We start from the raw sequence: 16,969 nt of genomic DNA, 5'->3' as shown, positions 1-16,969 counted from the left end.
CTCGGCTGTTACTTCTCATCATTCTGCCACTACGACTCGTAAAATGTAACCACTTGTGTTTAACCACTTGTGTATATTGGATGTGTAAAACACACCCTATATACAATATCTGGGAAAGGGGAAGAAAAACATGACATTTATGCACTAACAATAATAACTTTAACAACAACTAAGTACAGATGAAGGCAGTGGCTCTTATTTCCGTAGCTAGACACAGCTGGCATTTATTATTTCCTTCCTGTAAGCTCATTTTGTGTTTCCATTGCCTTTATAGCTACCAAGGGCTGTCAACTGCGACATCTTCCTATGTTTGTTGCTTTGATGGCAGAACGAGCAGTTTTAGGTTTCAATTCAACGGAAGAAGTTTCTAGGTGGAAGCATCCCTCTATTGGATACTAAGACTTCCAGACCAGCAGAGTCTTAAAGTCTGGGAGTAAAACTTTTGCAAGTGATTCCCACTTTGTTTGCTAAATGAATGAGAACACCTCTTCTTAGGAGGGGCCACTGGACTCCATCTTACCTCTCTTAGTCCCTTTGGGCTGCTAAAACTAAAGGTTATTAACTGGGTGGCTTGTAAATAACAGATATTTATTTCTCACTGTTCTGGAGACTGGGAAGTCCAAGATCAAGGTGCCAGTGGATTTGGTGTCTGGTGAGAGCCCATTTTCTGGGTCATAGATAACCATCTTCTTGCTAAGTCCTCTCATGGCAGAAGGAGCAAGGGGACTCTGGGATGTCTTTCACAAGCACACTAACCCCATTCATGAAGGCTCTATCCTTATGATCGAATCACCTCCCAAAGAAAAGTCTTACCTCCTAACACCATCACAATTCAGATTAGGGTTTCAACAGCTGAATTTTGGAGGAACACAAATATGGCCTCTAGAGCATAACTTCACTAGCCAAATGGAAGAGAAAGCAGTAAAGAGAAAAAGAAAACCACTGAGAGATGGCTGGGAATTCTCCGGGCACTGCCCTGTCTTTACCTTACCCACTGTTTGGAAACACAAGGCAGAAAGGAGCCAATTAGTGAAGCAGAGACCAGCAGATGATGGGGCTCCCCACCAGGAAAAGCAGCCTGTGGTCCTGTTTCACCTCAATAGCCTGTTGGATTAAAACATTTGTCTACTCAAGAAAGCCTGACTCACTGCATGCTCTTGTATTTGACCCATCTATAACAGCAAACCTCATTTTGGAGGGTGAAGGTTGTTGAGGCAAATAAGGGAGGATGTGTACATTTCTCTTAGCCAAGAGATAGGTCTTTTGAGGTCCCTAAAACCACACTCATTTTTTTTTTTTTTTTTTTTTGCATATTAGATTTCCTTCCATGAAATTGTCCTAGATTGTAGCTTTGTGGTCTAAACTCTTCTGCCTCCAGCTCTTGGTTACCTGACATATGGCATGCTTTTGTTTGTTTGTTCTTTAAAAAAAAAATGCTTGATATCTGCTTCGCTTGCTTCCACAATTCATTCTCTGCCCAGTAATTTCTGCCACCCATTTCTTGTACCCTGGTATGATATGGCCACATAGATCAGGTTTTGAATCCTGGCTCCACTAACTACTTTGCTAGGTCATTTTTTTTTTTTTTTTTTTTTTTGAGACGGAGTCTCGCTGTGTCACCCAGGCTGGAGTGCAGTGGCCGGATCTCAGCTTACTGCAAGCTCCGCCTCCCGGGTTTACGCCATTCTCCTGCCTCAGCCTCCCAAGTAGCTGGGACTACAGGCGCCCGCCACCTCGCCCTGCTAGTTTTTTTTGTGTGTGTTTTTTAGTAGAGACGGGGTTTCACCGTGTTAGCCAGGATGGTCTCGATTTCCTGACCTCGTGATCCGCCCGTCTCGGCCTCCCAAAGTGCTGGGATTACAGGCTTGAGCCACCGCGCCCGCCTGCTAGGTCATCTTGAGCAAGCAAGTTAATTAACATCTCCAATCTATTATTCATCGAAAAGAATGGATGTAAGAAGCTTAACAGGGTTTCTGGCACAGAGTTCATAATTTATTTCTTGTTCTTCCTTCTTTAAATAAGTCATAATCTTTCCAGGCTTCATATTTCCCAACTGTCTGGACTACTAAATAACAACACATCCTTTTAATCATCCTGCCTCAGCCTCTCAAGTAGCTGGGACTACAGGCGCACGCCACCACGCCCAGCTAATTTTTAATCAATATCATCAATTGAATCAAAGAATTGTTTGAGTCCCTACTAAGGGTAAGACCTGTTTTACATTCTTTTGGGCACACAAATAACTGAAAAATAATTCTTGATTTTTCTGAGTTTTTTTATCCTACATGGAGAGTACTGGGGTCTGCTATATCATGACTGTAATATAGATCAGGTATGACAAGCACTGTAAGAAAAATACAAATTTGTATGCAAAGGAGGAAGAGGCTGCCACAGGAAGGCTCTGTCAGCTATAGACTGATTACTTTTGAGAGTAGCATTCCCCAAATATGAAGTCCTCACTTAACGTCATCAGTAGGTTCTTGGAAACTGACTTTAGGCAAAACGGCTTATAATAACACCAATTTCATATAGGTTAATTGATACAAAAACAAGAGTCAAGTTCTGATCATTTCTGGTCACAAAAACACTTTGAAACTTTTTTTTTTTTTTTTTTTGAGATGAAGTTTCACTCTTGTTGCCCATGCTGGGGTGCAATGACACAATCTCGGCTCACCGCAACCTCCGCCTCCTGGGTTCGAGCAATTCTCTTGCCTCAGCCTCCAGAGCGTCTGGGATTACTAGCATATGCCACCATGCCCAGCTGTTTAATTAGCCAGCCTGAAAAGTAATGACTTGTGTGCCAACCAATGCTGACCTACTCTTTCCACCCACATTCTCTGATAGAGAACTTTGATGCTTTTCCCCCAAGAGTTTTTTAAAGTGTTATGAAAACACAACTTCAATACAAGTTTCCTAACCTACACCTACACCCTATAGGAATTCTGGAACCATCACTTGAACTATCATTTCATATAGAGCATTAACATGTCATTAATTGTGAATACTTGCCAATTTTGGTTGTAAATTGTTTGGCATTATTTTGTAAAGCAGAACATATGCATATCCATATTCCTAAGGTTTCTGTAACAAAACACTACAGATTTGAAACAAGAGACATTTATTCTCTCACAATTCTGGAGTGCAGAAATCCTAAGTCAGTTTCACTGGGCTGAAATTAATGTGCTGGCAGGGCACTCTGTTTTCTGCTCTGCTGTTTGGAGTCAAATCTCCCTCTGCCTCCCACTTATAAGGACACTTGTGATTGCAATTAGGGACCGCCCAGATAATCCAGGATAATCTTCCTATCCCAGGACCCTTCACTTGATCACATCTTCAAAGACTGTTTTCCCATATAACAGTCATAGGTTTGAGAATCAGAATGTGGACAAGACTAATATGCATGTGCTTCTTTTTTTTTTTTTTTTTTTTTTAATTGGAGTCTCACTTTGTCCCCAGACTGGAGTGCAGTGGTGCAATCTTGGCTCACTGCAACCTCCGCCTCCTGGGTTCCAGCGATTCTCTTGCCTCAGCCTCCTGAGTAGCTAGGATTACAGGCACCCGTCACCACACTTGGCTAATTTTTTTTGTATTTTTAGTAGAGATGGGGGTTTCACCGTATTGGCCAGGCTGGTCTCGAACTCCTGACCTCAGGTGATCCACCCGCCTCGACCTCCCAAAGTGTGGGATTACAGGAATGAGCCACCGCACCTGGCCATACCTTCAAACTTCTAAATAAAGACCAAAATACTTCTAATGTTAAACAACGAAATAAATGTGAGTTATGCATACATTTAAGAAAGATTCATAAAAACAAGACAATGATTTACCCAATTTTTGTTGTTTTTCAGACGGGGTCTCACTCTGTCCCCCAGGCTGAAGTGCAATGATGCAATCACGGCTCACTACAGCTTCGACCTCTCTGGGCTCAGGTGATCCTCTCACCTCAGACTCCCCAGTAGCTGGGACTACAGGTGCACACCACCACACCTAGCTAATTTTTTGTATTGTTTTGTAGAGACCATGTTTTGCCATGTTGCCCAGGCTGGTCTAAAACTCCTGGGCTGAAGTGATCTGCCTGCCTTGGCCTCCCAAAGTGTCAGGATTACACTTTGAGCCACCAGGCCCAGCCTACCCAATTTTTGGTGAATCAGTGAGTGAAGGTGGTTGTAGTAGTGCTGGGTTAAATTAAGGAAGAAATGTTTGCAAAATGAAAAATGTAAGCAACAGCTCTTACCACATGCAGTTAAAACACACACACACACACACACACACACACACACCCCACACACACAAATACAGTGGGTCTGCTGAGTGCTTTCAGATCATCTACTGTTGTATATTTGTATGATTATCGTACACTCATCAGTTTTTATTTTATAATAATTTGTATTTATTTATTTTGATTTTCCAGCCCATTTATTCCAGTTCAGGGTTAATGCCTATCTTGTCAGTTCAGGGTGTAAGGCGGGAACCAGCCCTGGACAGGATGGCATCCCATCACAGGGCACATTCATACACAAACTCACTCAGACCGGGACCATGTAGAGACATGCCCCTTCACCTCATGTGGACATTTTTGGGATATGCGAGGAAACTGGAGCGCCCAGAGAAAACCCAGGCATATATGGGGAGAACGTGCAAACTCCACACAGGCAGTGGCCCCAGCTGGGTGTCAATTTTTTTTTCTCATCAACATTATAATGGAATGAGGTTCTTCAAGAATCTGCTGTATGAGACTAACCCAGCGTAATTTTTCAAATTGCTAGATTTAATGAATCAGAATTGCTAAGAAATATGCTGGATAATCTACATACTTAACAAGCCTCCCAGGTGGTTCCTCTCATTAGGGAGATTTGGGAAATTTCTAGATGAGTGCTTCTCTAGAGTTAATGTGCATAGGAATCACTTGGGATCTTGTTTAAAATGCACTGTTCAGGCCGGGCGCGGTGGCTCACACCTGTAATCCTAGCATTTTGGGAGACAGAGGCGGGCGGATCACCTGAAGTCAGGATTTCCAGACCAGCCTGGACAACATGGTGAAACCTAGTCTCTACTAACAATACAAAAATTAGCTGGGCATGGTGGCGCATGCCTATAATCCCAGCTACTCGGGAGGCTGAAGCAGGAGAATCGCTTGAACCCCGGAGGCGCAGGTTGCAGTGAGCCGAGATCGCGCTACTGCACTCAGGCCTGGGCCACGAAAGCAAAACTCTGTCTCAAACAAACAAACAAACAAACAAACAAAAAAACAGCACAAGCGGAGGGTACTAGAGGTAGGGGACCTAGAAACAAAATTCCCGGGACTCCCTCCCGGGCCGCGGTCTGGGCTGCATGTTTGACCGCCATGCTCCTCGCGAAGGCTGTGGCTTCCAAACTCCTGCGCTCGGTCATCCTCGCGCCCCCGCACCCCCCACCGGCTCGGGCACGGGCACTGTGTGCCAGAGGATCGCCCAGAACTTTGGCTTCCAGGATCTCTCCAGCGGGCACTTCTTGCGGGAGAACATCAAGGCCAACACCGAAGTTGGTGAGATGGCAAAACAGTATATAGAAAAAAGTCTTTTGGTTCCAGACCATGTGATCACACACCTAATGATGTCCGAGTTAGAGAATAGGCGTGGCCAGCACTGGCTCCTCGATGGGTTTCCTAGGACATTACGACAAAAATGTCCTAGGACATTCCTGGACAAAAATCTGTGACGTGGATCTAGTAATCAGTTTGAAGTTTCCATTTGAAACACTTAAACATCGTCTCAGCTGCTGTTGGATTCACCCTCCTGGCGGAAGGGTATATAACATGGACTTCAATCCATCTCATATACATGGGATTGAAGACGTCGCTGGTGAACCATTAATCCAGTAGGAGGATGATAAACCTGAAGCGGTTGCTGCCAGGCTAAGACAGCAAGGATGTGGCAAAGCCAGTCATTGAATTATACAAGAGCCGAGGAGTTCTCCACCAATTTTCTGGGACAGAGACTAACAAAATCCTGCCTTAAGTTTATACACTTTTCTCAAACATGATCACACCTATTCAGTCCAAAGAAGCATATTAACCCTGCCCAATGGAAGAACCAGGAAGATGTGGTCATTCATTCAATTGTGTGTGTAGTATTTGTGTTGTGTCCAAATTAGAAGTTAGCTGAGGAAGCTTGCAGCCTCTTTTCTAGTTGAAATGGTGAACTGATAGGAAAACAAATGAGTAGAAAGAGTTACCGAAGAGGCCCTCCTCTGCCTTTCAAAAGGAAGGTCACCTACACATGTTTAACGTGTCTCTGCAAGTCTCAAGCCCTTCACGGGAAAACAAGTACAGTGTCGATTTCAAACGGGGTAACTTCAGCTGCAGCTGATTTTTGACAGCTGTGTTGTTGCTGTGGCATCTTTTTTCCCACTTGATGGTGATGGCTTCTGGTTCTCCCCATTCCCACAAAGGTTGTTGAACCACAGCTCCTGGAAGCCTGAGTCCGCTAAGGGCTCTAGCCCAGATTTGTCCCGCACTTTCTGCTGTGTGCCTTCCTGGTGACAATGAAATTGAGACGACTTACTCTCAGTGGTTGTTTCTCTGGTCTTGAGTGGCTGTGTCAACAGTTCATTTCTTTTTTTTTTTTTCCCAGTAGGAATAACTCCTTTTCTGCATTCATGCTCCATAGAGTCTCTCCTTTTCAGACATCCTGGGATGAAAGAATTTGACTTCTATTTCTTTTTAGACTGCATTCTTTTGACATTTGTTTTCACTTTTAGGCTATTAAACAAAACAGGTAGTTATTGTTCTTATCCCTCTCAAATTCTTCTAAGAACTGAGAGTGAGGGGACTGTATTCAATCTCCATATGCACTGGGAACGGAGCTATGAAGAGGATCTTACTAAACTGCTGGTCTGACACTCATGGTCATGACACTGTTCCTTTCTTTGATTGTGAAAAAAATTAAACCCCTGAAAGTCGTTTGAGAACCCCCTAAAGTCTTTTGGGAATCCTCAAAAACCATGGGAACTGTAAGTATTTAGCTACATAAATGTTGTAAGATCACATCTTGTGTATAAAAGTAGTAAGATCATTTGGAATTACTGGACTAATTGAGTAGTTAAGGTTTCTATTCAGGAGAATACAATGTATTTTGAAAGTGCTGCTAACTATTAATGCTGACAGTGTTTCACTCCTATGAGTGACTCAAATATATTATAAATGGGTGGTAAAGGCCGGGCATGGTGGCTGACGCCTGTAATCCCAGCACTTTGGGAGGCCAAGGCGGGCAGATCACGAGGTCAGGAGATTGAGACCATCCTGGCTAACATGGTGAAACCCTGTCTCTACTTAAAAAAAAAAAAATTAGCCAGGCGTAGTGGTGGGCGCTTGTAGTCCCAGCTACTCGGGAGGCTGAGGCAGGAGAATGGCGTGAACCCGGGAGGCGGAGCTTGTAGTAAGCTGAGACTGTGCTACTGCACTCCAGCCTGGTTGACAGAGTGAGACTCCGTCTCAAAGAAAAAAAATAAAATAAATAGGTGGTAAAGGGAACAGAGCCTGTGGGGTTAAGCAGAATATTGTACTAGCTGTGCCTGGACTGAGTATAACAGCTTTACAATTACGGGAAAACAAAATCTTTATTTTTTTTTTTCTGTTCCAAAGATTCATCCTATGGGGTGGCCTTAAATTCTAGAATTAGATAGGAATATTTTGTCATTCATTATAACATAATATCAATAAACCATTTGTTAAAAGATTTGCCTGATTTCCAGACTTGGTGGCCACCTTGAATAATTCTTGCTGTTCTCTGGGAAGGACACTCCTCCATCTATTCTTCCCTCCCTCTTTCTTTCCAGCTAAGTAGACAATTCTAGCCAACACTGAGTCACTCAGTAAGTCTCCAGTGTGTGTGTTTGCTGGGATTGTCTAGCAGTTGAAGGTCCGTGCTGGTTTAGGTGAGACCTAAAAGAGATAAACACCTTTCCCATGGTCTTTGAAATGTAGTGCTTATTTCGTGGTCAATGGCCTTTAAAAAAAAGAATCTATTTCTGGTTTTCTTCAACAAACTCACTAGTTTTCCCTTAAACAATTTTGTAAAAATTAAAGTTATCTTGAAAACGTTTTGACAAAAGTAAAATTAAAGGGACATCTTTTCTTGGTTTTCCTTCTGCTGCCACACATGACGGTTCTTTCACCTTTAAGCAAAGAGGGTAGTTTAGATGGTTTCTAAGATTCCAACCTGACCTCGCATTCTGTTATTCTACCCAGCTCTTAATTCAGTGTGCTTCCATTATCGTCACAGGCTTCTTACTTAGACCTTGGAAATGCTGCTGTGTTTAATACCCTCCAATACTAACGCAGACTTAAGATAGCTACTGTTTACTGAAAGCCTATTGAGTGAAACGTGCAGTTTTAGGACCTTTATAAACATCTCAATTAATCTTTCTAGCATCCTATGAAATAGGCATGATTTCATGTTGATAAACAGCGAAGACAGGAGTCCCAGGGATATGCGGCATCTTGGCCAGGCTTCGGCTGCTGGTGACCAGTGTAGCCCAGGTTTTCCTAACTCAGAAGACTGAGCTTGTTCCTGGATGTTATTAATAGCAACTTGTGTCCAAGCAACCAAGGGTCTTGAGTTTGCTTGGTTCAGTTTGTGGCCTCACATCAGGAGTAACAGAGCTAGTCTAGGTATGGTGGAGCTAGTCCATGCCTGTCGTCCCATTGCTCTGGGAGGCCATGATGGGAGATTGCCAGAGGCCAGAAGTTCAAGACCAGCCTGGGCAACATCACAAGACTCCATCTCTACAGAAAAATAAAAAATTAGCCAAGCAACTAGGACTTGTGGTCCTAGTTACTCAGGAGACTGAGGCAGGAAGATTGCTTGATGCTAGGAGTTCGAGGCTGTAGTGAGCTATGATTGCACCTCTGTACCCCACCCTGGGTGACACAGCAAGACCCTGTCTCTTAAAAAAAAAAAAAAAAAAGAGAGAAAGAAAAAAAGAAAAGAAAAGAAAATAGCAGAGCTCACCAAAGTGATGTTTACCTTTTTATGATGTTCCTTTCTTTTTTCTTTTTCCTTTGCTGAAGCAAAGGAGGCTGCTAGAGGAGAGTCTTAGTCTTCCTGCCTAAGACCTCCTTTATGAATGGAATAAAAGACTGTCAAAGTAGGCTGGGCTTGGGTCCAGGCTAGTCTGTGAAGGAGGCTAGCTCATGTTCCTTACCTACCCTTTGGGTGTCCACTGGGTCATGCCCCTGAAGTGGCCTTTACCCTTGAGCCATCCCTAGCAATGGTGCTCACACATAGGCTTTTGAGCTACTCAGAGCTATCCAGACCCTGCTCACTTTTCTTTCCTGAGATCAGAACAAATCACTCCCTCACTCCTACTCCAAACAAGGTCTTATTGATAAACTAATCCTTCTCAAAGTGCTGGTAGGTAAACAGGCGATGATGGAGCATCAAGCACAATTTGACTCCTGACTTTTGTACCATTGTCTCTCTATTCCATTACATATTAACATGACTCTGAATACCTTTGCCCACCATCTGCTTCTCGTGCAACAGTTGAGGCAGTAACCAGGGGAGATTCACTTCCTGTCTTGTCCTTCTCCAGGCATCACTCCCCGGCTGCCCTCTAGCAGCCAAGCTCAGATGAGCTCCATTTTTACTCAAGGTGTGCCCCTCTCTTTGGTAGGGAAGGAGAAAGGTAAGAATAGCCATGAATGAGTAAGGATTCTTAAAGGGAGGTGCTACTGTGGCTTTCTCTGCTATTTAAGATGTTGAGACAGGATAACTTTAGAAAGATGCATGCACAAACCCATAAATAGTGCTTTTATAAAATTTAGTTCACTGGAACCTGAGTTCAGTATTTGAATTAGCTTTTCGTCCAAAGTGTTTAAGCCTGCTGGAGGTCTTTGCTCAAATAATAAATACCGCGTATTTCCACATGTGTTAAGGTATAGGCAGTAGTTATTGTTTGTTTACTCCATATTAGGCACATTGCATGCATTGGCTAATCAAATCTTCATCAATTACCTATGTAATAACCTCAATTAACTTGCTTCCTTGTATTATAAATGGAAATAATTCTGTTTATTTAAATATGTTTTCATGTACCTATAGGGATTAATCAGGAAATTCAAAGGGTCTTTTTTGTACCTTTCCCTAATTTGAGCTCCCTGTTCTCATTAACAGATAAAACAACATATTTACTTCAGCCTGGAATCTTTGCTTTTGGTGCTTAGAGGCAGAGACAGGAAACAGGCACTCAGGGAGTCACACTGGTAGTTGCACACTGTATCTACAGAGGGCATGTCTCATCTGTCCTCTGCTGGGTTACAGAATGTCAAGAGGTATTTGTATCCACTTGAGAATTCCATTTATTACCTTCCATTTAACAGACAGTGTCTTTCCTTTCTGCAGTTGATTTTGCTAGAGAGGCAATTTATAAGGTGAAGTCCTGTTCATAGTATGACTTGTTTTCTCACTATCCCCTTCCATTTTTAGTAACTCCTTGGTCTATTTGGTGTCTTTAAAAAAAAGAACCTGGCAATGAAGACTTCTTTAAATATGGAAATGTGGTGCTCTTGTATGGCATAGATATGAAATCCCTTCCTGTGGTAATAATTAGGTTATTCCCAGAAGCACAGGGTCATTCTTTAAAAGCTTTCCTGTTTAAAGCTTTTCTTTTCTTTTTTTTTTTTTTTTTTACGGAGTCTTGCTCTGTCGCCCAGGCTGGAGTGCAGTGGCCGGATCTCAGCTCACTGCAAGCTCCTCCTCTTGGGTTCACGCCATTCTCCTGCCTCAGCCTCCCGAGTAGCTGGGACTACAGGCACCCGCCACTTCGCCCGGCTAGTTTTTTGTATTTTTTAGTAGAGACGGGGTTTCACCGTATTAGCCAGGATGGTCTCGATCTCCTGACCTCATGATCCGCCCGTCTCGGCCTCCCAAAGTGCTGGGATTACAGGCTTGAGCCACCGCGCCCGGCCTGTTTAAAGCTTTTCAAAGGAGGAGACTGCCTTGAAGATTCCCCCTAGGGTTGATATGTGTCTAATTCATTTTATAAAATTATTACTGTCTTCATTTCAAAACATTGGCTATAAAGTCAGAAATGTCCTAAATAACAAAATATTTTGTATTTAATTTAGAGAAGAGTAAACAGAAGAAAAATGAAAACTCAGTCTTTATTTAAGCTCCAAGGATAATCAGGGCTTAGAGGACTTTTTTAGTTTTATGAGACTTTGTATTGCTGATTTTTATATTACATATTCTTGGGTTTTTGTTGTTGTTGTTGTTGTTGTTGTTTGGTTTTTGAGACAGAGTCTTACTCTGTTGCCCAGGCTGGAGTGCAGTGGTGCAATTTCGGCTCACTACAACCTCTGCCTCCTGGGTTCAAGCGATTCTCCTGCCTCAGCCTCCCAAGTCACTGGGACTACAGATGCGCGCCACCATGCCTGGCTAACTTTTGTATTTTTAGTAGAGACAGGATTTCACTATGTTGGCCAGGATGGTCTCGATCTGCTAACGTCATGATCCGCCCACCTTGGCCTCCGAAAGTGGTGGGATTACAGGTGTGAGTCACCACGCCCGGCCCTGTATTCTTGTTTTTGAGATGAACAGATCTCTAGGGAAATTGTCAAGTTATAATGGCATTTTACTGTGATCCCTCTCAAGCTCAGATCATTTCTGTAACCCAGTGATGACCTGTCTCTTTGGTGTACTGTCCTGTGAAATGTCAGCTCAAGTTTCCCAGAAGTCATGTGTTTGCCATGAGTCAGAGTACTTTTCCTCAGTGGGACAGTTGATGGCCCTCTTAATTTTGGTGTATGTGCTTCAAAGTATCTAAACCTCTAGTCTGATCTGTATATGATATCCTGTTAATTGTATTATTATTTTGATTATCTTGCTTGAAGGTTCACACTTTTCAATTTGATAGAAAAAAAGTTTTTTTCTGCTTATAAAAAATAAAATGCACCATCCTGGCTAACACGGTAAAACCCTGTCTCTGCTAAAAATGCAAAAATAGCCGGGTGAGGTGGCGGGCGCCTGTAGTCCCAGCTACTCCGGGAGGCTGAGGGCAGAGAATGGCGGCGTAAACCTGGGGCCAGACTTGCAGTGGCCGGAGATCGAGACCCACTGCACTCCAGCCTGGGTGATGAAGCGAGACTCGTCTCAAAAATAAAATAAAAATAAAAAATAAAATAAAATAAAATAAAATAAAATAAAATAAAATAAAATAAAATGCAGTTTTAGATTTAGTAGATTTGGAGTGGAATCTGAGAGTCTGCATTTCTCTTAATATTAGCCTCTGTTAATGCAGATGCTGCTAGTGCAAGGCACATTTTCAGGAGCAAACCTCTAGAGCTCAGTATGGTGTCAGAGACCCTGTTTGAGAATGTGGGAAGGGCTAGAGCCAGTTCATAGCAAAATACATAAACATGTAATTTATATGCAATTGCAAAGGATTTGCAGGGTCTCTGAACGCTATCTTTAGGCTCAAGGTTAATAGGACGCAGTCATCAACCTGGTTCTCATGAGGAAGTGACAGGAATCTGAATAATAATGTGCAACATCTATTGAGCGCCTACTATATGCCTTGGCATTGTGCTGAGTGATCCTGACATATTATTAGCTCATTTAATCTTCACAACAAACCTATGAGGTAGGCACTATTATTATCATTCTCATTTTACCAATAACGGGCGGATCACTTGAGCCCAGGAGTTTGAGACCAACCTGGCCAACATAGTGAAACCCTATCTCTACCAAAAATACAAAAATTAGCTGGATGTGATGAGACACACCTGTAGTCCTAGCTACTGGGGAGATCGAGGCAGGAGAATCGCTTGAACCCAGGAAGTGGAGATTGCAGTGAGCCGAAATCTAGCCATTGCACTCCAGCCTGGGCAACAGAGTGAGACTCTGTCTCAAAAAGAAAATAAATACATAAATAAGGAAACTGGTGTACAGAAAGTTCTAAGCAATTTGTCCAACAGTATTCAGTGGAGTATTCAAGAGCTGGATCCCTGATCCCAGGTGTTTAATTACTATGTTTTGCTGCACCTATGTGTAGTAATTACTTTGAAGAAAGTGATTACTTTCTTCAAAGAGAATGAAAATGTGGGCTGACAATACTTCAAATTCTGATGGACATCAGAATCTCCTGAGGGAATTTGTTAAACATAATTACCAAACAATGCTTGGATTCCAGCCTAGCTTCTGAATCAGAATCTCTGGGGTGGGGCTGGGGGATTGTGTTTAACTAATGCCCAAAATGATTCTGATGTGCAAAATTTGAGCATCATGGTCACAGACTTTTCAAAGGCAGAGTTTTAAGAGTCCAGAGGAAAGTTAAATGAAGTTTGTTATGTGAGAAACTCTGAAAGGGAAAGTGTGACTCTGAGGGTTAGGAGGCTCCCAGAAATGTATTTCTGACTCTGATCTTGATAAAGAAGAAAAGCGTGGTGGCCCTAGAAAATTCCTTTGTTGTCCCATCAGGACTATTCCTTAATACAGTCACTTAAAAGGAGAAAGGCCCACTTTTAAAAGAAGTTCACCTCATTGAGGACACAAAAAAGTACTTATAAAGGGGCGTCGTTGATCTGTAAGAATAATGCAGGAGAATTAACCCCACTCCCCACTTATTTTCTTTCTTTTTTTCTTTTTTGAGATTAGTTTTGCTCTTGTCACTCAGGCTGGAGTGCAGTGGCATCATCTCAGCTCACTGCAACCTCCGCCTCCTGGTTCAAGCGATTCTCTTGCCTCAGCCTCCTGAGTAGCTGGGCTTACAGATGCCCACCACCAGGCCAGGCTAATTTTTTGTATTTTTAGTAGAGACGGGGTTTTACCGTATTGGGCAGGCTGGTCTCGAACTCCTGACCTCAGGTGATCCGCCTGCCTCGGCCTCCCAAAGTGCTGGGATTACAGGCATGAGCCACCATGCCTGGCCACCTCATTCCCCACTTCTAACTCCAGACAAACTTAAGTGCATGTGAGGGGAAAAGAGCTAATAACAACAAAAAGGAAGTGGGAGGGGGCACAGCTTGCCTCTTTCCTGATCTCTTGCTTTACTTTCCTTTTTCTCATTCATTCATTTATTCCAGCATTTTTTTTTTTTTTAAACTGCACGTGCCTTCATTTTGCCAAGTACACTCTTGGAACTAGAAAGGCCTGCTCCCTTCACTTAAGAAGATCCATTAACCACAAAGATCAACCCAAGAATGAATGCTAGGAAAGGGGCAAGTGCAATGTCAGAAGAGCACAAAGGGGGTTGTAAGCAGAAGAGGAATCGCAGGATGAAAGAAGGGCAAATTTTATTATGATTTCTAAAACAGGTGGAGCAGGTGTATTCTGACTGGAGGCCAGTAACTACATGGCAATCCTACCTAAGATTTGTAATTTTAATTTTTAATTTTTATTTGAGACAGAGTCTCGCTCTGTCTCCCCGGCTGGAGGGCAGAGGTGCTATTATGGCTCACTGCAGCCTTATTTCCTGGGCTCAAGTGATTCTCCTACCTCAGTCTCCTGAGTAGCTGGGACTACAGTATGTGTCACTGTGCCCAGCGAATTTTTTTGAAAATTTTTTAGAGAAGGGGTCTTGCAGTGTTGCCAGGGCTGGTGTTGAACACCTGGGCTCAAGCAATCCACCCACCTTGACATCCAAAAATGCTGGGATTACAGGCGTGAGCCACTATGCCGAGCCTATTTTTATTTTTTAAGAGACAGAGTCTCACTATTTGCATAGGCTGGTCTTGAACTCCTGGGCTCAAGTGATCCTCCCACCTCAGCCTCCTGAGTAGCTGGGGCTACAGGTATATGCCACTGTACCCAGCCTGTCCAAGATTAAAAAAAAAAAAAACAAAAAAAAAAACCATGTGGTGTCTTTAAGATTATAGGCACTTTATAGGTAATTAATTTACATATTTCTGGTGATATATTTTCAAAGAGCTTGTTAAAGAGATATTTATGGGCCAGGCGCGGTGGCTCATGCCTGTAATCCCAGAACTTTGGGAGGCCAAGGTGGCGGATCACTAGGTCAGGAGTTCGAGACTAGCCTGGCTAATCTGGTGAAACCCCATCTCTACTAAAAATACAAAAATTAGCCAGGCTTGGCGGCAGGCAACTGTAGTTCCAGCTACTCGGAGGCTGAGGCAAGAGAATCGCTTGAACCCGGGAGGCAGAGGTTGCAGTGAGCAGAGATCACACCACTGTACTCCAGCCTGGGCGACATAGTGAGACTCCGTCTCAAAAATAATAATAATAAAAAAAAAGATAAAGAAAAAGAAAAAAAGAAGTATTTGTATATTTGTGAGCACCCTACAGAAAGGAAGTGGTGATCACCAGGGCCAGGTGTGCGTGGATTTATTAAGAACAAGTCATGACAACTCAACACTGTTTCTTCAGTAGATTAGGGAACCATGGTAGGTAGTGGTTTGAGTGGGTGGTAGGGAAGCAGAAACAACGGGTATGGATCCACAGAAATCTTTGTTGTTGAAAATATTGCCGTCATATGCCACTGTGTCAGCAGATGTCAGATATTTCCATAGCACTGCACCTAGTGTCTTTTATTTTGCCTATTACTGGAACCTTTTAGAAAAACACTATCTCCTAAACACAAATATAGAATCCAGGCCCTCCAACCTTGACACGGAAGGAGAGATTGGTGGAAGGAGAGTATCTTTCTGGAGCTGGGTTGCCCATCCAAAGGGCCCCAAATCAGATCCTAGACACACACTCACCTCCTTTTTATGGGTTTTCACTAAAGATTGTAACTAAACTCCTCACACTTGGGAATTGGCTCAAGTGTTAACAAAAGACTTTCCCCTTAATACTCTGTAGCAAAGCTGAAAAAGGACTGGAAGCCATAAACACCTTTAGGAAAGATAGGAAATAAAATGGAAATATACATAAAAAAAGGACCAGAATCTAGATAATCTGATTTGCAAGCTAAAGTTTACTCACCTTTATTCAGAGTCCTTTCCAGAGACTATGACTTCTTTTCACTACCGGAGTACTTATTTTAAATGACTGTTGTTAGTATGTCTCTACCTATTTTGAGTGATTTTTCTTTACCCCAGTTGTACTTTTTAGTTACAAATTTTTATAACCTACCTTCTGGAACCAATCTTATCTTCCACTAACTCCCAATGTGTTCCTCGTTTCACAGCCTTTCCTACTCAAAGACTTGAGAAAAGCCGTTTGTTTTGCCTCCTCTACACTTTAACCATTGCTCAATCTTCAAAGTTTTTTCTTCCTCAGCACCCTTTTCTATTGACTCAAATTGTTTTATTTAGGGCTTTGAAGTTTCAAGGACCAGAAATTCAATTAACTTAGTTCAAGTAAAAGGTTTTCTTAGAATAATGACATGAAATTTCTCAGAAATACCAATCAAAGTTCTCTTGAGCCTTGTATTTGTTCTGAATATTTTAGGCTTAAACATATTATTGTTATTATTTTCACACATAAGAAGAAATCTGGAGGCAACCAGTTGCTGGTTATTTTTAGTAGAGCTAAACATTATAAAGACCAGTGACGCTGCTTTTCTTGGTCTTTCCCTCATAATCAAAAGATGGCTGCTGTAGCTCTAGATATCAGGTCCATGTTCAACGAAGGTAGAAAGGAAGGGAAGGGAATTCAGCCTTTTGCTTTGGCCTGGAAAGCAAAAACGTTAAAGAAACCTGCCAGTAAATATCTGCTTACATTACATTTACAAGAACTCTATCACACAGCTGCTAATAAAGGAAGTGAAATGACAAGTCACATACTCGGAGACAAAATTTACCACGCAAAGAATTATTATGAAGAATATATGAATAACTTCCACAATTAAATAAGAATAAGACACACAATAGAAAACAGAAAAATGAAAAAAATAAAAATGAAAACACAATAGAAAAATGGCAAAAGACATGAAGAGGCAGTTAATAGAAGAGGAAACATTTTTGGTGAATACATTTAGGGAAAGACATCCAAGCACATTAGTGACCAGGGAAATGAAAATTAAGACTACA

At 42.3% G+C, this 16,969-nt stretch overlaps 1 pseudogene; it reads left to right on the top strand.

The window, feature by feature from the left end:
• The first annotated feature begins 5,163 nt into the window (after positions 1 to 5,163).
• LOC100997684 lies at positions 5,164 to 6,492 on the top strand (annotated as a pseudogene).
• The last annotated feature ends 10,477 nt before the right edge of the window (positions 6,493 to 16,969 follow it).

This window comes from Papio anubis, chromosome 5 (assembly GCF_008728515.1).
Source record: "Papio anubis isolate 15944 chromosome 5, Panubis1.0, whole genome shotgun sequence".
NCBI classification, from domain to species: Eukaryota; Metazoa; Chordata; class Mammalia; order Primates; family Cercopithecidae; genus Papio; species Papio anubis.
The sequence above is the reverse complement of the archived record's forward strand: the minus strand, read 5'-3'. Positions and strand labels throughout refer to the sequence as shown.